Genomic DNA, 21,399 nt, shown 5'->3' on the forward strand with positions numbered 1-21,399 from the left:
CACAGGCCACATGCGGCCCACAGAGGAGTCTGATCCGGCCCGCCAGGTTTTTTGGGCAGTGAGCACAGCTGAGGTGTTACAGCAGGAATTAGTAGTTCATATAGTCCGGCCCTCCAGCTCTCTGAGGGACCGTGATCTGGCCCCCACTTTAAAAAGTTTGAGGACCCCTGGGATAGAGCATCAGCCTACAGACTGAAGGGTCCTAGGTTCAATTCCAATCAAGGGCACATGCCTGCATTGTGATCTTGATCCCCAGTGGGGAACAGGCAGGAGGCAGCCAGTCAATGATTCTCTCTCGTCATTGGTGTTTCTATCTCATTCCCTCTTTCTTCCTCTCTGAAATCAATAAAGATATATTTTTTAAAAAATCATTATTACATTTTAGGGGCATAAGACACAAGGGCTTGAGGGTTGGCATAGTTGTGGAAATTACCGGAACCAAAAGTCACTTTAACCTTTCAAATCTGGGATGCATATCTTTGTATGTATTTGATCTGGCCACTCCTCTCCCATTCTTTGCCAAGTTCTACATGAGATGGTTCTAAAGTCAACTTAATATGGCTTGGGTAATGAAAGTTTCATGATGAGGCCTATGATAAGTGAAATAAGCAGAAATATGGCAAAAAAAATAAGAATCTTTGTCTCAACATGATGAGAGCATAAACAGGGTGTCTTTTATGAGGCAGTGATATAATTATGGTTAAGTGTGTGGGCTTTAAAGTAGAAATTGCAAGTTAGAACTTGTGTGCTGTCAGTCACACATTAACTACGGTACATAAATTTGGGCCAGGTTCTTAATCGCCCTAGATTTTAGTTTCTGCATTAAAAGTGGTTAATAATTGTAACTACCACGTGCATTATGTTAGGATTAAAATCTATATTAGGCATTTAGCATGGGGCTAATCAGACAGGAAGTCTCTAATTAAAAGCTATCATTACTGTAAGATGACCAATGTCTTTCTGACTTGAAATTATTAGGAAAGATGAATCAAGGTGGTGGGCAACTGCTCCTTTTGGTTTTCCCTTTAAAGTTTCATCTACTTCCATGCCCTGCATTTGTATTTATATTTGAAAGATGACAAACCCCATAGATTAGTAGATAGCCAGGTATTAAGTACAAACTTTCAGTTTCCTCATTCAGTTTATTTGCAACTTCTACAATAGGGAGCAACTTCCATTAGCCAGAAGGACTGTAAAGCTGTCTAAATATATTGATTTTGTTTAATCTGATAATGAGTTGGAACAAAGACGCATATCTTTTAGGTTTAGTGATACCTTCTATATCTCACAGTCTGGTCTGAAAAGATATTGTCTCTACTTTTCGTAGAGGAATCTGATCTAGACTAAAGCTGACCAACAAATAACCTAAAAAATGGCCTATATTTTTCTAACCCTCTCATGTGCCATATCCTTCAGCAGATCCCTACACGTTCCCCATTGGCCTTGAGACAAAATGGCAATGGAGAGTCACTCACAGCAAGGCAAGCTGACTCTCTGGGTCTCACTTCCAAAGCTGATATTGAGTTATGTTAGGAAAAAAGCTGTAAAATTATTTTTTATTTGTATTATAAAATGTTTCCCTTTCATTATAAGTTCTCATACCTATTTAGGTAGGTCATGAATGAGCTTTTCCTCCCTTGATACTTCAAATTTAACTCATTCACACAGCATGGTATCAGTGAGAAAATGTAAGTCACACTGAATTATTTGTTTGACTATTTTAGCAAGCATTTCTCTGGTGGGTACTGAGTCCTTGAGATGTAGTTAATGCAACTGGGGAAATGGGTTTTGAACTTGATTCTATTCTAGTTAATTTAAATTTTCATTTAAAAACTAAAGCTGTGTAAAATAATCTCCTCATACACACAACTTTATTATTTTTTTTTAAAACTATCTTTACAACCATTGTAATTTGTGAAACATCATCATCCTAGTGTAGAGTGCATATTGGGCATATTTCTCATTTCTAGTAATTGCCAAAGGATTATTTCACTTTGAATGATTTTTTTCAAACTGAAATCATTTCATAACATTGATGTAACACTGTAATATATGTATTTGAACCTTATATCTGTGGAGCATAAGTTATAATATAGCTATGTAAATGAAAATTTCTAATTAAATAGAAATATTTACTATTTTAATTATAATACAATTAAATTATTTTTCTAGTTTATCTCTTAACCCACCTGAATTATTTGGGATGCAAAGGACTGTGCCTTTTTCTGTTCTGTACTTCTAGTGCCTAGTAGTACACATAGCACAGAATAGGTGATCTTTTAGCCTATGTTGATTGAATAAGTGAGGGCCCATCATGCACATTTTCCCTCTGATGCCCTCCTCTGGCTTGGCATGCCATATTGCAGTACCACTCTAAATATCTGGATGTGTTTTTTATGCAATGTGTGGCATATCCAGTGTTGTTGTTATTTAAAGGCTTTAATAAGATAATGTTTGAAAGGAATTCTTCATACTTTCTCAGTATGGGTCTCATAACTGAAAATATTCAGAATATTATTGTACCTATAAAAAGATTAGAAAAAGGTTGGTTTAAATTTCAGAATTTATGCATTCTACTGACAATATCTTTTCTCAAATCAGAGGCTCAAAACAATATACACTTTATTTGTAATTATTAGAGGCAGTGTGAGAGGTCAGACAGACCCAAGTGTTCAAATCCTGTCTCCTTTTCCCAATAGTGTCATCTCAGGTGAACTACTTAGTCTCTCTGAGCCTCAGTTTGCTCAACCGTAAAATGGCAAGGATGTTATCTGGAGGTCATTGTGGGGATAAGGAAGCATTCAAAACAGCATAATGCCTCAATGTAACTTAGCGATTTTTGTTATGAATATTATGGACAATGAGCAAACTGTATCAACAATATTTGATTGTGAGCATTAAAAGTAGATTCTGATTAAGACAAAAAAATGGGGGAAGGAATGGAATAATTAAACAAAAGCTAAAAATGAAAGTATAAAAAAAAATTAGAAAGCAGAGCAGTTCTGGAAACCTACATTTTATGAATTAAAAACAGTCTCTTCAAGGTGCCATTCTTAGAATAATTCAGCTCTTAATAATGATTTTTCCGCCCTGTGCTTTAGATTAGATATAAAAATTTTAAATCCCGCCGAAATCGGTTTGGCTCAGCGGTAGAGCGTCGGTCTGCGGACTGAAAGGTCCCAGGTTCGATTCCGGTCAAGGGCATGTACGTTGGTTGTGGGCACATCCCCGGTAGGGGGTGTGCAAGAGGCAGCTGGTCGATGTTTCTCTCTCATCGACGTTTCTAGATCTCTATCTCTCTCCCTTCCTCTCTGTAAAAAATAAATAAAATATCAAAAAAAAAATTTTTAATCCCTAAAAGAGAGAGTCTGACTGACTGGCATGGGTTTCGTGCCAGCCTGTTGGCTTGGGGGATGGTGGTGTCTGGACTGCAGCACCTTGATTGACAGTTCCTCCATGGGCATTTTCACAGGGATGTGGCTTATTCTTCAAAATAAAATTGGAGTGCTGTTATCAAAAGAAGAAATGCTTCGCAAATAAAAACAACAGATGTCCTCTAGTTTTATTATGTCATAAATTACACAAACAACTAAAGGATCTGTACACATGCATATCAGCATAACCAATGGACACAGACATTGGGGCGGTGAGAACTTTCCCAGGGTGGGAACTGCTGATGGGGGGAGGTCAATTGGAGGAAAAAAAAGGAGACTTACATAAAACTTTAGACAAAAAATTAAAAATTAAAATAAAACCTACACAGACTGCATTATTGCACTAATTTCTTCACCTGAAATGGAAGTAAGATGGGTAAGAAAGCTGCCTGCTCAGGATGTGGCTCTGAGATAAGAATTCCTAGAATGGTTGAACTGGGAAGAATGGTTTAACTTGAAGTATGGCAGAGGAACCGAGATCCTAGACGGGAAGAACTGGGCATTTAATTCTAAAAAATGTGAATGAAAAATAAAGAGGTTGTGGAAAGCAACCTCACAAGGGTGATCTGATCATAAATTCCTAACTGGGCAGGTCATGACCGGTAGTCATGCCCCAGGCATATAACTTCTTTAGTAGGTTTATCTTCACCTTAAAGCCCTGTCCATTGTTTCCATGCATCTAGGTTAACACGCCTTTGAAATGCTTCCTTTCAGACCTCTCTTTCTTACGCATGACCCTCCTCAAGAGTGCACATAATCTTAACTCTTCTGTAATCCAGCGATTTTTATCTGGTGTGCTGCACAGGCCCACGGGTGTTTCCCAAGAATTTCTAAAACATGCAATACCTGACTATTTAGTCAGGGGCACTGACCTCTTTTCCCTTTGTTTGCCAAATAATGATAAAATTAAAAAAGTGACAACAGCCAACACAGCAATAGCTGCCTGATGTGTATGAGTCAAAATTATACCTTTTTTTTTTTTTCAGAACATCAAAAAAAATATATATTTTTGGTGTGCCACAGAATTTTAATAGTTTATGTGTGCCATGAGATGAAAAAGGTTGAAAATCGCTGCTGTAATCCAATCTCCACCTTGCTTTCTCCCACCTTCATGCAGTCTTCCTTTCATTCCCTCCTTAATTCAAATGCATAAAAGAAACTCCAAACTTACTCTTCCTAGCATTTTTTTTTTCTAAGTCTTTTGAGATCTGGCTTCCAGGCATAGTCTCTGTTTGACTCAAATAAATCTTTATAAAAATTCATGACAGGTTTGGACATTCTTATATTGGCAAGAACAACATCAAATAAGACAATGAGGGAACATTAGAGACTTTGGAAACAGAGAACAAGATAAATTGCTTTTGAAAGAGTTAGAGCACCCAGTTCAGAACTAAATCCATTACTAGGAATAAAGGGGTTTATGTCTTGTTTTTCTGGTTCCTAGAGCATTTCCAATGGCCAGAGACAGACGCTTTAAGGCATCACATAAGGAGGTTTTACAGGGCTAGACAGATAGTAACTCCTCTGACTCCAAACAGAACTGTGCAAACACTTCACCAGGTGAAGCTGCTGTCCTTGTCTTTTCCAGATTCTTGATATCACCCATAGGGAATTTCTCCATCAGGCTGGAACTAGTGCTTTCCAAATGCCACTCTGTAGACCAGCACTGATCTGTGACATTTCAACATTTCACTGAGAGAAGAGAGAGAGAGAGAGAGAGAGAGAGAGAGAGAGAGAGAGAGAGAGAGAGAGAGAGAGAGAGAGAGGAGAGAAAACCCTAGCTGGTTTGGCTCAGTGGATAGAGTGTTGGCCATAGACTGAAGGTTCCCAGGTTCGATTCCAGTCAAGGGCACATGCCTGGGTTGTGGGCTTGATCCCCAGTTGGGGGCATGCAGGAGGCAGCTGATTAATGATTCTCTCATCATTGATGTTTCTATCTCTCTTTCCTTCTCTCTTCCTCTCTGAAATCAATAATAATTTAAAAAAAGATTACTGCTATAAGGTTTTTATAAAACTTATTTTTTTTTCAATTGAAAGGGCTTCCTTTTATTCTAAAATTACATTCTTATGCATTCTGGTGTTAAAAAATATTTTATATATATATATATATATTTTTTATAAAATAATGATGAAAATAGACAGCACAATAAATACTAGCAACTCAATATTGTATTGCTTTTCCTTTTCCTTCTTCAATAATGTTGATCTATAAAATACAAAATCTGGCAACTATATTTCTAAATGCGTCTGGGTCTCTGACCATTGGCTCCCCACATGGTCGTGCATGGGGAAATGTTGTTTCCAACAGTAGCATCAGTGGTGAAGGGTGTAAGCAGACTTAAGTTTAAATCCTGATTCTATGTTCAGACAGGATTAGATACATGGCACCTGTTTTTCACCATTAAGTATGACATTAGCATCAGAACGAGCAGCAAGGGACCTGCAACCTAGAAAAACAGAAAAGAGATAAATAATCGGGACGAAACAAGATTATGAGCCAAGAAAGACGGTTCAGGAAGCACACACAGGGCTCTAACAAGAAGGAGACCTTGACTACAAACCACGTGTAGCTGAAAAATCTGCACAGGTTTTATAAAGACAATAACCAAATCCCAAACACAGTAAGCCTGGGGCTGGCGGGAAGAGATAATACAAACGCTTGGCTGGGACAAAAGACAAGTTATAGTGGGCAGGACACTTGTTGATTCTTTTTTTTTTTTTTTTTTCACTTAACAATTAAATGTAGAGCTGTTATATGCCATAGAATAGATTTTATGTGCTGAGGATTCAACAGCGAACAAAATAGATAGATGCCCTGCCCATGGGGAATTTGTTTTATTGAGACTCAGATAATAAGCAAATGACAAATAATGCAACGCATAATATTAAATAGAGATAAGTGCTAAAAAGAAAACTGAATAAGAACCAGGGAAGGAAGACAGCGGGGAGGAAACAAGCCATTTTTAATATGCTTATCATATTTGAGGGATAGCCTCTCTGGAGTAATGTGAGACATGGCCTGATTAAAGGGAAGATGCTGTGTGGAGGTCCCACGGCAGAGTGCTGCCGAGAGAACAGCATGTGCAGAGGTCCTGTGGTGGAACTGAGTGAAACACACTAGAAATAGTAAGAAAGCATGTGCTGGAAACAAACCGGGCAAGTGCTGAGTTTGGAGAGAGGTAGTGGGCAGGCCCTGGTTAGGAGTGGGGATTTTATCACTGAGTTGTTTTCCTCCCTTCACTCTTTCTTAAAAGTAAAGCCCACCATTTCTTTTAATTTAACAAGGTTTGTGTGTTGTTTTGTTTTTCATTTATTGGGGTGATATGTATTGTGACATTCACAAAACCATACAGGTTTCAAGTATACAACTCAACAAAACATTGTCTGCACATGGCATCATGTGCTCATTGCCCAAAGCAAAGTCAATTTCTGTTCCCATTTTGTCCACTTCCACCTACCCCAGTCCCCTTTCCCTCTGGCTATCATCACTCTGTTGTCTGTATATATATATTAGAGGCCCGGTGCACAAAATTCATGCAAGGGGCTCTGCCATCGCAGCCACTGCAGCTCTGTCAACCCTCACAGCCCTGGCTTCTTCTGGAAGGTCGTCCGGAAGGACATCAGTCTAATTAGTGTATTATGCTTTTATTATTATTTTTATAGATATATGATTTTTCACTTAATCTCTTCACCCTCTTTCATCCAGCTGTCAGTCTGTTCCATGTGTCCATTCCTCTGTTTCTATTGTATTTTGTTTGCCAGTTTATTTTGTTCATTAGATTCCACATAGAAGTGAGATCATGTGGTATCTGTCTTCCTCTGACTGGCGCCATTTCTTAGTCACCACAGATTTTCACTCTCAGCCTAATGATTCTTCAATGTTGTCACATGCAGCATAGCTACACCAGCAGATGATCAAAATCAGCATCAATCACCCAGTGGGGCTCTGAGCAACAAGTCCATTTAGCACTCTCTGCACCCCACAGGGATCCCCAAATGGTAGTGCTGACACCCAGCATGACATAGCTAATGCTATGTCCAAGATGCTATTACAAAACCCAAAACCAGTCTAGCTAAGCAAGTGGGCCAGAGGGGAGCATTCCGGAAACACAGAATTCCCGTGGCCCATTTTATATTCTCAAGTGCATTCCCCTGAATTTAAAAAGGAAAAGAAAAAACTAGCAGAATTGAGTAGAAGTCCCAGAATCTTCCTGTTTAAACTTATGAGAAACAAATGATTTATATGCTCGCCTGAATATAAACTATAACTAGAAAAGTAAAGCAAAAACAAAATAACTTCTAGGCTAGGATAGGAACTCAGAATTCACATATCAGATGAGGAAAGTTGGGCCACAGTTAATTAACAAATAGTGTTAGATTTGAGTGAGGATTACGTTCTGCCTTCATTTTGGAATGTTTACCTGTGGAGACCTCTGGATCTGACAAAAGTTAGCCCCCCATTTTTATATGTGCAGGTGTCATCTAGAGCTCCTACTTGGCATAAAAGTATTTCAGGTTTTGGTACTTTTCTTTTGCTTTCTTATCAAGTGGTACGAGGCACTAACGTGATAGGTTGTTGTTTGGAAAATAGAGGGTAGACATATAGATGGGTGAGAAGACAGGACTTATGGAATTAGATTAACCTGAATCAGTCACTTCCTGGTTTTGTGGTCTTCACTGTGTTATTTGTACCTTTCAAATCCTTACTTTTCTCATCTGTAATACAAGGACAAAAATACCCACCTTATAATGCTGTGAGGATTAGTGAGACAGCAGGAAAAGCACTTGGAGCCTAACATGGAGTAAGGATTTTATTCATGGTGGTTGTTTTGTAACAATTATAGATTCATAGGAAGTCACCCAGTTTTCCTTAATCTTACATAATCTGGTAGAAAATTAACATCACTACAATGTATGGATAGAGTTCTGTGTCACTTTATCATATCATATCACTACCACCACAGTCAAAATACAGAACAAGTACATCACTACAAAGGTCTCCCTTATGCATTCCAGAAGTCGAAGCCACCCTCTTTGCCCCCACATCTTTACTCCTTGACAACTACTACTAATCTGTTTTTTATCTCTCGAATGTTGTCATTGAGGAAACGTTTTATATAAATGGAATAATACAGTATTTCACCTTCTGAGATAGTTTTTTTTTTCACTCAACACTATGCCTTTAAAATCTATCCAAGTAATTGTATGTATCAATACTTTGCTTCTTTTCATTCCTGAGCAGTGTTCTAAGGTATGGATGGGACAGTGTGTTTAATCATCCATCACTTGAGGGCCATTTTGGCCGTTTCCACTTTGTGTCTGTTACAAATAAAGCTGTGCTTAAAAACAATCCTGTGCAGGTTTTTGTCTGGATATAAATTTTTATTCCTCTGAAATAAATACTCAGAAGTGTGATTTCTGGTTTTGTGAACTATTTTAACAATGTCTCCTTATTGTTATAACTAGGAGCCACAGATTTGCAACTGTTACAATATACAAGAGGTTGTCAAAAAAAAAAAAAAAAAAAAAAAACTCCATTAAAAACAACCAGTCTTCCAGGAAACTCTCACATCAAGTACATTGCTGTCCAGCCCTGGACGAAAATCTCCATGGACCCTACTCTCTGTCACTAGCTTCACATTCCCTCTTGGACTCAGCTCACTTTTGCTAAAATAAGATATCACTAAAGACAAGAGGATAGCAGAAGGAGAGGGAGAGTTTGCATCAGTATGTAGGGGAACTCAAGACCCTTCACTTGCCTACCAAAGTGCATCTTCTGATTTCTAGTTCAAGCACCTTAAACACACGCGCGCGCGCACACACACACACACACACACACACAATCAGACTCCTGAAAGGAACGCCTACCCTCTGGGAAGACTGGACTTTTCACAGGCAGAGAGGCGGTAGACCTCAGTAACATCACAGTATCAGCACACTATATGATAACCCCCATGTTCATCTGTGAAAGTCATCATGTTACATCTAACCTCTCAGATGTAGAACTGTACCTAGATAATTGAAACCTGTAATTTTAGTAACCAATGTCACCTCAATAAATTCAATAAAAATGTTGAGAAATAAATAAATAAAAAAAAAACAAGTAGTGGAAGTTGAGTAATACCCTTGAATAGAACTTCAAAGTTATTTTAGTCGGGAAAAGGAATGGTCGCTGCTCTAACAGACATCCTCAAAACTTCTGTAGCTCAAAACAATAACAGTTTGTTTCTTGCTCACTTGATATCCAGTGTGGGTCAAGCAGTGCTTCTAGGGGACTGTCTATTCTGGGACTTTTTCTCTGGTAGAGTTCTGGCATCTCTGCTTTCTCTGCTTTTAGCTGGACGTATAGGAAAGAGGAGGAGTGGATACAAGAGACAACTCTACATGTTTGAGGAGTCAGACCTTCATATGGCTTATCTTGGTTTTGGCTGCATTCCATTGGCATAGTTTAAGAGAGTTGATCATGCTGCATATATTAAACTCTCCTGACAGGATGCTATAATCTGTGGGATGTCCAGCAGTCGAGGGGGGATGCAGAAAGAAGAGGTGAGACTGTGTCAAGATCAGTCTCACAGACCTCACCTGCGGGCTCTCAATGGCTACCCTCACTGTATATCCTATGGCCGGGCTTCGGTTAGGTTAAGCCAGGATCAACAAACCATAGTCTGCTGGTCACAGCCAGCACTCTGCCTATTTTTGTATGGCCTGTGTGTAAGTTTCATATGTTTAAATGTTTGAAAGAAATCAAAGGAAAGAATTATATTTTGTGACACTGGAAATTACGTATATGAAAATCAATGCCATCATCCGTAGGTAAAGTTGTGCCTGAACACAATCATACTCCTTTGTTTCTACATTGTCTGTGATTGCTTTCACACCACAAGGACAGAGATGAATAGTCACAACAAAGACTGTATGTAAGCCCACAAAGGCTAACATGTTTATTATCTGGTCCTAATTTGCTAGTCTCAAGTATAAAACCATCTGGGCCTCATAGTTTTTCAACGGTTTTGAAAATATCATTAACTTTATAGAAAGCTGTGCCCCTTTTAAAGCCAACATTGTTTAATGACATTTTCACATGGGAAAGTAGCCTTGTTATTTTTTTTTTTAAATCCACTTTAAACAGAACTTCATCATTTACTTGTCACAGAAGCAGTTTTCTGAGAATTAACAGTCTTATTGCTGAGCCTGAAGGGATAATGGTCTTATCCCTGAAATCCATCAGCATTGAGTCTTCAGTCTGGAAAAAGAACTGCTGAACTGCCACACGTCCAACTTTGAAGAGTCCTAAAATATTACATAACTGTCACATAGTTCTATCATGTGACTGAACCCTTAACATGAAATGATTTTCCCCAGGCATAAAATGTTCAGGTTTTGGCCTGCAGTTAGAAATCTCTAGCTTTTTAAACTCGCTTGTTTTCCCATTGAGCTCAAAAGAGTGTCAGCAAAAAAAACCCAAAGTTTCCCCCAAAGAAAAAAAAGAGTTCCCATCTCATTAGTGCTGTGAAGTTCTTCATTTTTAAAAATAACCTACCGAGTCTCAGCTTCAACATCACCATTTGCAGACATGAACAAAAAGCAGCTGGGTTATTTTGATACCCTAGGAAAAGCACATGAGTCTTCTCCTCTCGCACCTTAGAAAAATCACATTTCATGCCTCCTTAGCAACCTGCTAGATTAGTTTCCTCTCCACATCTGATTTTGCATTTACATGTGTAGTTAATAAAAGCCCTGGCTTGGCACTCAGCCTGCCAACACCCAAATGCCCCTCTGGTTACTTACACTGTGTGACTTTGGGTAACAACATGATGTTCTACAACTCAGTTTCCTTATCTGAAAAAAATGGGGTCATATAATGCCAACTACATAGGCTTGTTCTAAGAATTAAAGGGGGTGTGACATGGAAAGTGCTTAACAGACTGTCTGACATGCAGAGAATGGTTAATAATATTGTCTAGAATTAAGAATTGCTATTGTCTCACTGGAGAATGGATAGACCAAAGAGAATCTTTTGTTTTGGTGCTGTAGCAAACGCCATGCCACAAGGCTGTCAATGCAGAAATAGTGTCAGAGACAAACAGCAGTCTTTGTCAACAAAGCCATCTGTCAGCGGATAAGCAAATTCAAACAGAAAGAGCCTCTCTGTTTATCGAGGCACCAGGCAAAATATATTAATTACATGGACAGCAGCATTACAGGTATTAACTTAAGTCAACATAAATAGTCGTTTTGCATTAAGCTGTCTTAAACTCCCAGGAAATCTTAGAATTTACCCTGTTCAACCACCTGCCTGATGAAGCCATTTGGCCCCACATCCCTTCCCCTGGTGAGGAAAACACTGTTTCTTGAAGCAATTCGTTTCATTTTTGAGGCTCTTCCTTAGATTTTTTTCTTTCAATATTTACTCTCCAGTTTTGGGGACCTTCATCACCCTGGCCACATATCCTACGGTATTTTAAGTACAACAAAACTTTAAAAAAAAAACAAAACAAAAAACAGCTCACCTTCCCTGGAATCTTCCCTCTGGTAAATACACTACCCCATATATTCTCGAGGCTGGGTAGCTAGAGAAAGTATTCAGAATATGTCCACAGGCCCACTCCTTACATTTAAGAGCAAAATTCAAAGAAAAATGGTTTGATCTCTTCCCTGGGTCCTGGTTTGCAGGTTCTAGTCATATAATAACAACGCTGAAAGGCAGCATGAGGAAGTGTAACTCTAGTCTGCAGAGCCTAGAGAATTTAAAACTGAATGTCTTGTTTACTTAGCTGTTCACACCTCTAAATGGAGTTGGAACAATATAGAACTGAGCAATTAAGTAAATGTGCTTTTTTTTTCCAACATCAGGTCAAGAATGGTGAAGGGTCTCGGGTTTTACTCTACTTGCAAGCTACCAAGCAGGCCTGCCAACAGCGTCACAGTGTCCTGGTGGCTGCCAGGAGATACGAGACTCCTGGTCAGAGACAAAAGAGCTTATTACCCAACTAGATGCCCCTTGCAGGAAGATTCCTGCAATAGGGCTTCCTGCTGCAGTCCCTGCCCTGACTGCTTTCCTCCCTTCTCCCCACCTTGCCTGCTTCTCTCCCTTCTCTCCCTTCTCCACCAGCCCGTCTGCTTTCCTCCCATCTCCACCTGCCCTCCTGCTTTCCTGCCTTCTCCTCTGCCCCGCTTGGCTTCTTTCTATACATCTTCAGTCTTCGCTCTGGCCTGAATATGCAAATTAACCATAGTCCTGGTTGGGTTAATTTGCATACTCACCCTGATTGGCTTGTGGGCGGGGCTTGTGGGCTTAGTAAGGTGCAGTCAATTTGCATGTTTCTTTTTTATTAGGTAGGATAATAAGCATGGCAAGTGTCCTGAGCTACACGTTCCTGTTGTTTCCATCTGCTTTCTTGTCCACAGGGACAATGTGGGATGGCTCATGTAAATGCTGAGGACTCAGTGGTTTGCATCACAGTTGAGAAACCCTGAGCTTTAAATCCCTCAATCTTTTATAAAGGGCTGCATGCAGACTTACCCATTTTATTTATTTATTTATTTATTTTTTACCCTATAGGATGACATCTTCACTACACTGAACAGCAAACAAACCTGCCCTCTGCTCCAGTGGAGTCACTCTCTCGATTTTCTAGGCTGTTCTGTATCAATCCCCTTGAAAAGGGAATCTAAAACAAAAGCTGTCAGTGCCTCTGCTCTATAGCTGTATAAAGTACTAGAAACCCACGGAGAATGGTCTCCTAATATACTGGCTGCAGAATTTCATTAGGGGGAATACGTAATTTCTCTAGAACATTAAACTAATCGGTAAGTATTTATTGAATGGACAGTGTGTGTTCAGCATTTCTGTGGGTATGCTGTGGAGGATGAAAAGTTTATGGTCGCCAGGTTCAGGAAACTTAGAATTTATCAGGGACTACTTGACCCAAAGCAATAGGGAGCAATACAAGATAAACTGAAGTTAAATTAGGAATAATTTATTCATTCACACATAAATATTAAATTCTTAGCATAAACATTAAAATTTTGCCGAAACCGGTTTGGCTCAGTGGATAGAGCGTCAGTCGGGGAACTAAAAGGTCCCGGGTTCAATTCCGGTCAAGGGCATGTACCTTGGTTGCGGGCACATCCCCAGTAGGGGGTGTGCAAGAGGCAACTGATCGATGATTCTCTCTCATCGATGTTTCTAACTCTCTATCCCTCTCTTCCTCTCTGTAAAGAATCAATAAAATATATTTTAAAAAATTTACTTAGCATGGATTGTATGACAAGCACTAATCAAGCCCTTTACACCTATATTTTTACTAACCACAAAACTTTATTGATGTTGAAAATGTTTTGAGCCATCCATTAATAGTTATAAACACATCAGGATCTATTTCATTGGTATATTTTGGTTTGTTTGGCAAGGGAAAACCATGAATCAAATCTAAATTGATTCTAAGTTGAGAGAGAGAGGAAGTGAGAGAGAGAGAGAGAGAGAGAGAGAGAGAGAGAGAGAGAGAGAGAATGTGGAGAATGTGTCACACCATGGGAACAGACACTTGGCAGGAGCTGAAAGCCCAGGCCAGTGCTCTTACTGCCTTCCTCAGGGTTATGTTGCCCAAATCTAAGCATGAGGTGAGAATTATGCAGAACAGGAAGTGAGAGTCCAGGGTTCCTAGGGAATTCAGCTGACTCACCCATAAATTAAGAGATAGAACTTAATTATCTCTCTAGTGCTTTCACCTCTAGAAATTTCTGATTTGATGTTCACCTAGCAGGTGTTTGCACCTTTGTCATTCGGTATAAGGATGTTAAGATGTTACATGAGGGACTCTAATAGATGGGGCCATGGTGGCTTCTGGATCTCTGCAAAGGAAGACAACATCAGACTATTCTTCTTCAAGTAGCTATGGCTTTTACCATGTATATGGAATGCAAATGAAAGTAACCCTGCTACCCTGGCTGAAATGACTCTACCAGAGCCAAAGACACCCATATAATGTATGTGAGAACGACAGCATAACACAACTAACTTGGGGCGAAGCACTGCCAATATAAGTGACTCAACCAGAGCTCCTCACGGTGGTGTGAACATGAGGCACAGAGGAGAAAGTGGGTCAAGGGAGCTGCTTTGTACTCTATGAGACTATGAGTCATTCTCAAAATACATTATGATCTGCTGGACAGAACAATTTTAGAAGCACTGAGGCACAGAATGACTCTAAGATGCTGAGTATGTTTCTGGGTTTTCTCATTCCTGCAGCTATTCTTAGATAAACCCTTATCACCTAGAGAAAACTGTCTGTGTGTGTTGTCTTTTCTAACTATGAAAACCGCAAGGATGGGCAGGAGGCTCTCGGACTGCATGATGCTCATGGGTAGACAGATGAGTAAGAGACTTTGTTCTGCTAAAGGAATCGTGCTTCTGAAAGACCTTGTTGCTTAATACAGAATTAGTAAGTTGATGTTGCAAACAATATATAGTTTATTTGCTTTGCAATTAAGATGAAGAAATAGATTGGAAAAGTCTATTTTATGACTTAATTGATGAACTGGGAATTGATGACATGGGGTCTGAGATCTCACCATACTTGCTGCTAACATGGATGCTGGCAGAAGACACCAGACTCCTGGCTCAGAGACAGAGCAGTTGTGGCATTCAGGAAGTCAGCATTTGCACTTGATTCTCAAGCCCCAGTTCCCACAGGCTGACACTAAAAATGTTGAGATTCCTGCACACACAATGGGTTGCATTACAGAACAGAAACCTTGGGCGGAGGGACCTTGAATAATCTTTTATAACTGGCAGTAAGCCTGACTGGCATACAGGAAATAAATGAGTCCCTTGCTCTGGAGAGAGATACCATCTTTGTCCCTCAAGGATGTTTATACAGCAAACATCCTTGAAAGGGGAGTCAGTGCCTCTATTGGAAAGACAAGCAGGAACAGACTCACAGAGAACTCTCTCCCAAATGACCCATTAATATAATAGAATGAAATCAATTGAGAGGGTTTAAAACATAAGAGAATATTTTGTGTAATAAGGGTAAGCATTGTTCAGTGAAACTTATCTTATAGTTACATATGAAATCTTTAAAAAAAATTATTGGCAATCATTTGGGACACATTGGCTAAGATATCAGTAAATATATTGAATTCTTACATTCTGGGTGACATGACTTGCCTTACATAATACTCAAATCTGTGCAATAGCAATGTGTGCTGTGTTGGGGTTCTTCCATGACATGTAGTTAACCCTTGAATAATGTGAGAGTTTGGGCGCTGACACCCGAAGCAGTCAAAAAATCCACTTTGACTCTCCAAACACTTTACTAATAGCCTACTGTTGACTGAAAGACTTACTGATAACACAAAACAATCTACCGTGTTTCCCAGAAAATAAGACATCCTCCGAAAATAAGACCTAGCACATGGAAAGATAAGACATCCCCTGAAAATAAGACCTAGCACAACTTTGGGAGGAAAAAATTAATATAAGACACTGTCTTATTTTCGGGGAAACAAGGTATTAACACTTATTTTGTATGTTATATGTTTATAATAGAGTACTCTAGAATAAGCTAGATAGAAGAAAATGTTATTAAGAAAATCATAAGATCTGTCTGCCAGTTTTCTTAAAAAAAAATTGTCACAACTCCCCCACACACCAAATTTCCAATATATGTGCCAAAAAAATATATGTATATATGGAGCTGCACAGTTCAAACCTGTGTTGTTCAAGGGTCAGCTGTAAATTATGAATATAATTCCATAGACTATAGTCTACTCATGATTGATAAACCCATTCAAATGCTATTCTTTAAAGATGAGAAAATTTTATATACTGCACTGTATTTTTTTTTAACCAAATAGGGTTTTAAGAATATTATTTTTACCCTAGGTTTCAGGTAGACAGTGTGCAAAATGCGTAATATGAATTCACATGACTGAGAGAATAAAATGTGGAAAATTTTACATAACTAAGTGAATTGCAGTTCTTTTTTCCCCTCATAAACACTGTTGTCTATTCTCAGAGCATTTCATCAGCTGGCAAAGAAGCTCTGGGCCCATGATCAATCACTCCCCATTCCCTCCATCCACTAGCCTCTGTGGAGGCACTAATCTACTTTCTGAATCTTTGGATTTACCTATTCTGGATGTTTTATATAAATGGGATTAGAGGTCCAATGCATGATATTTGTGCATGGGGCTGGGGTGTTCATCAGCCCGACCTGCACCCACTCGCAGTCCAGGAGCCCTCAGGGGATGTCCGACTGACAGCTTAGGTGTTGGGTGGGGAAGCCCTAAGCTGTCAGTTGGACATCTTTAGCTCTGCCACAGAGGTGGGAGAGGATCCTGCCACCTCTGCTGTGCTCGCCAGCTGTGAGCCCAGCTCAGGGCTTCTGCTTGAGCTGTGCTCCCCCTGTGGCAGTGCACTGACCACCAGGGGGAAGCTCCTGTGTTGAGCATCCTGATGCCTCCTGATGATGGTCAGTGCACATCATAGGGACCTGTTGTTCAACCGCTTGGTTGATTTGCATATTAGCCTTTTATTATATATAATAGTATTATGTAACCTGTGACTTAAAAATGTTTATTCCCATTCACCACCATCCTTGACAAACATCAGCTTGTTCGCTATATCAGTGGATCTGTATTTGTTTTATTTTATTCATTTATTTTGTTTTTCTAGTTTCCACTTATGAGATCATATGGTATTTGCCCTTCTCTGTCTCACTTATTTAACTAAGCATAATGACTTCAAGGTCCATATATGTTGTCACAAATAGCAAGATTTCAATCTTTTTTATGGCTTAGTAATATCCTGTTGTGTGTATACCACACCTTCTTTATCTTTTATCCATTCACTTATATTTCAACCTTAGGAGTAATGCATCTTCTAGGATGACCACCTTAGGTTCTTATAAATTAAGTGATCTACTTTCAGCATATGTTTAAACTTTTGATTCTCTTCTTCACAATCAACTATAGTTTTTGCTCCAAATCCAATTTAATGGCAATTTTTTGTTTTTAAGCAACTCACCTATATCAAGTCATCCAAAGCTTTCAGCTGTATATTTACATTAAGGTTTTCTTGCTCTACATAATATTCAATTTATATGTATCCCATATAATAAAAGGCTAATATGCAAATAGACTGAACGGCGGAACAACCAAACAACCGATGGCTATGACATATGCTGACCACCAGGGGGCATGCGCAGAACATGGTGGGTATTGGCAGCAGGCGGCAGAGTGCAGAACATGGTGGGCATCAGCTGCAGCAGGATGGTGGAACAGGTGGGAGGGGATGTCAGACTTAGGCAGGGTGCTAGTCACTCATCAGCAGGAGCCTCTGGTGGTTACTGAAAATTCTTTGTGCCACAGTCCCACCCAGTGCTCCCACCTGCTGCTGGTGCTGGCCCCACTTGCCACAGTCCCACCCAGTGCTCCCACCCACTGCTGGTGCCAGAGTCATGGCTTGCACCCACTGCCAGAACCCAATGCCAGCCCTGATCACTCAGCACTGTCAGAGGGTGCAAGCAGCAGCTGCCAGCCCTGATTTCCCCTCAGGGCTGCTCCACCTCCATCTGCTCCTGAGGGGTAATCAGGGCTGGCAGCCGCCTCTTGCACCCACTGCCGGTGACAGCACTATTCACGCCCGCTGCCAGCACTGGAGCTGCCACTCGTACCCACAGCCGGTGTCTGGCACCAGTCCCAATTGCTCGGTAGCGTCAGCATGTGCGAGCGATGGCTGCTGGTCCTGATCCCCTCTAAGGGCTTCCCCACCACCCCTAGCACCTGGCGCTGCTGGCACCAGATCCAATTGCTCCACACCCTCAGCAGGTGCCAGAGATGCCAGCGCCATCAGCATGTGGGAGCAGCAGCAGCAGGAGCGGGGCTGCTGACAAACAAGGGATTAGGAACTGCTGGGAGGGGCCTGGTGGGGGTGCAGAGGATGGGCTGAAACCCATCCCTGTGCTCACTGCGCAGCCTTGCAGCCCAGTTCCTTTCAATAGGCATGAATTCGTGCACTAGGCCCCTAGTTTATAATAATAGCCACAATGTCAAAATGGGGTTGAAAAACGAACTCAAGACATATATAAAGTTCTATTAGTAGGAGTGAAAAGGAGAGAAATCAGGGCTGGCAGCTGCTGCTTGCACCCTCTGACAGTGCTGAGTGATCAGGGCTGGCATTGGGTTCTGGCAGTGGGTGCAAGCCATGACTCTGGCACCAGCAGTGGGTGGGAGCACTGGGTGGGACTGTGGCAAGTGGGGCCAGCACCAGTAGCAGGTGGGAGCACCTAAGCCTTACTAGTGTGACCACACAGGTGGTGGGGAGCACCTAAACCTTACTAGTGTGACCACACAGGTGGTGGGGAGCAGGATTTAGCAAGCCGATTTATTGGAAGGTGGTTAAAGAAGTTCCTACTATTGCCCTGGCCAGTGTTCGCAGTGGTTGGAGCATCAGCCCTTGCACCAAAGGATTGCAGATTTGATTAATGGTCAAGAGCATATACCTGTGTTGCAAGTTTGATCCCTGGCTTCAGTCCAGGCGGGCGAGGAGGCAACCCATAGGTCTCATTCTCTTTCTCTCACTCTCTCTCTCTCCTCATCTTCCTCACTTTCACTCTCTCTCTTAAAAAAAAAAAATCTATGGGAAAACACATCCTTAGGTGAGATTAACAACCACCACAACAAAACGTTTCTACTGTATGTCAGTTTTTGTTGCTATTATGATACTATTTACACAGAAGAAATATTAGGTAGTTCACATCTTCCTCAACAACTAGAGGAAAGGTTATTTTTGGAAGACCAGTTTGCCTCAATGCACAAATCTCAAATTGGCAAATTATTTTACATTTACTTTCATATAATTTTCATTCGTATGAAAGCATTTTTAAAGGTTCTCACAACTTGTTACTGGAAATGCAAGTTTCCTTCAAATTCCTATGAAGGTTTTAAGACAGTATTACTGTCCTCCATGTAATTCATATTTTTCTTTTTGGCATGAAGTTGCTAATGATTACATGTTACCTTTCATCAGTTGTCACCTCTTGAAACTCTGATCTTTAAACTGATTCTCATTCTTCTCATATGCCTTTGCATCTTCTCCCTCAATTCTTCAATCCCTTTCTCCTAGCAAAAAAATGCTCCAGAGCTCTTAGTATCTCTCTAGTTGTCTCACTGATGCTTCACATAGTGTCATAGTGACCACGGCTTGATATTCCTTCCCAATATCCTTGGAAAACAATGTTCAGTTTATTTTTGCAAACCTTAACCAGGTTTCCATGATGCTTTGAGTATTTTCGTAACTACTACCCAAGTCATACCCTTTGTCGATCTCACAGTGCAGTGTCAGGGGGTTCTGTTGAATTATCCCTTAAATCAGGGGTCCTCAAACTTTTTAAAGTGGGGGCCAGATCATGGTCCCTCAGAGAGCTGGAGGGCCAGACTATATGAACTACTAATTCCTACTGTAACACCTCGGCTGCGCTCACTGCCCAAAAAACCTGGCGGGCCGGATCAGACTCCTCTGCGGGCTGCATGTGGCCCGCGGGCCGTAGTTTGAAGACCCCTGCCTTAAATCTTCATATTTATCCTTGGATTTGGTGACCTTCACTTTCAGATTTCTACTGAAAGGAGCTTTGTCTGATTTTGAAGCTGCTCCCAAAAGCTAACAAGGACAGTGCCAGTTCCTTTAAGCCTGGTGCTGCCAACGCTCCAGGAACTGTTCTTTCATTGATTGGTATTTGTACTTCACTTTGTGCTGTGATTATTTTTAAGCTTGTTACAGATTGCTGGCAGAGAAACCAAGCGATCAATAGTCTTTGTTTATTGTGTATCCTATAGTCATATGCAAATAATACAGATGCCCTGAACTCTACGGGGTAAAGGTCAGGCTGTCTCCAATGACTTTCCTAGCAATGGATGTTCGGAATCCAAACTTGCAGTTTTTAAGGTCCTTAATAATAAAATCCACTTAAAATCAATGACTGTTGACCTTGAACAGTAAAATAGGCTGCATTTTAAATTCATTTTATGTAAATATTCTAACATCTAAAAGTGATACTGCACATCTTAATATTCACTTTTGAGATGGATGATAAACTTACCAATACTAATTATAACACTAATTAAAATTTTCACTATTTTTGCTAAGATCAGCGGCATAGTAGAAGGCAGTTATTTCTATTAAATGCTTCTGTAAGTACATTTGGAGGGCTTACGATGACTCACAGATTGTATATTTTATCTTGACTGACCATCCTGGGACAAACTTTATATCAAGCGGACTTGCTTAGGTAATTTCTCTGCCTCCTCAACCTCTGGGAGAAAAGTATAAATAAATGTCCTTGAAAGTGAGAGAAGGATGAAGTATTTTTTCATTACGAAATCCCAGGAACAAGGTATGTTTTTCAGCTACATACAGCAGCAATTTTCAACCAGTGTGCCGCAGGAGGCACACTGGTGTGCCACAGAAATTTCTAAAATATTTCTAAACTATTTAGTCAGGGGCTCTGACCTCTTTTCCCTTAGATCCGTGGTCAACAAACTGCAGCTTGAGAGCCACGTGTGGCTCTTTGGCCCCTTGCGTATGGCTCTTCACAAAATACCACGGCCTGAGCAAATCTATTTTGAAGATGTGGTGCTAGAAGTTTAAGTTCAAAAAATTTGGCTCTCAAAAGAAATTTCAATCGTTGTACTGTTGCTATTTGGCTCTGTTGACTAACGAGTTTGCCGACCACTGCCTTAGATTGTCAAGTAAAATTTAAAAAATGACAACAGCTAACACAACGCTGCCCGGTGTGAATGAATCTAAATCATATCTTTTTTTTTTTCAGATCTGCAAAAAATACACCTTTTGGTGTGCCGCAGAATTTTACAATAGTTATTAGTTTATGTGTGCCATGGGATGAAAAAGGTTGAAAATCACTGATGTAAGAGGATCATTTATACTATCAGTTAGAGAGGT

Source organism: Pipistrellus hanaki (genome assembly GCF_964339955.1).
Source record: "Pipistrellus hanaki genome assembly, chromosome: 17".
NCBI classification, from domain to species: Eukaryota; Metazoa; Chordata; class Mammalia; order Chiroptera; family Vespertilionidae; genus Pipistrellus; species Pipistrellus hanaki.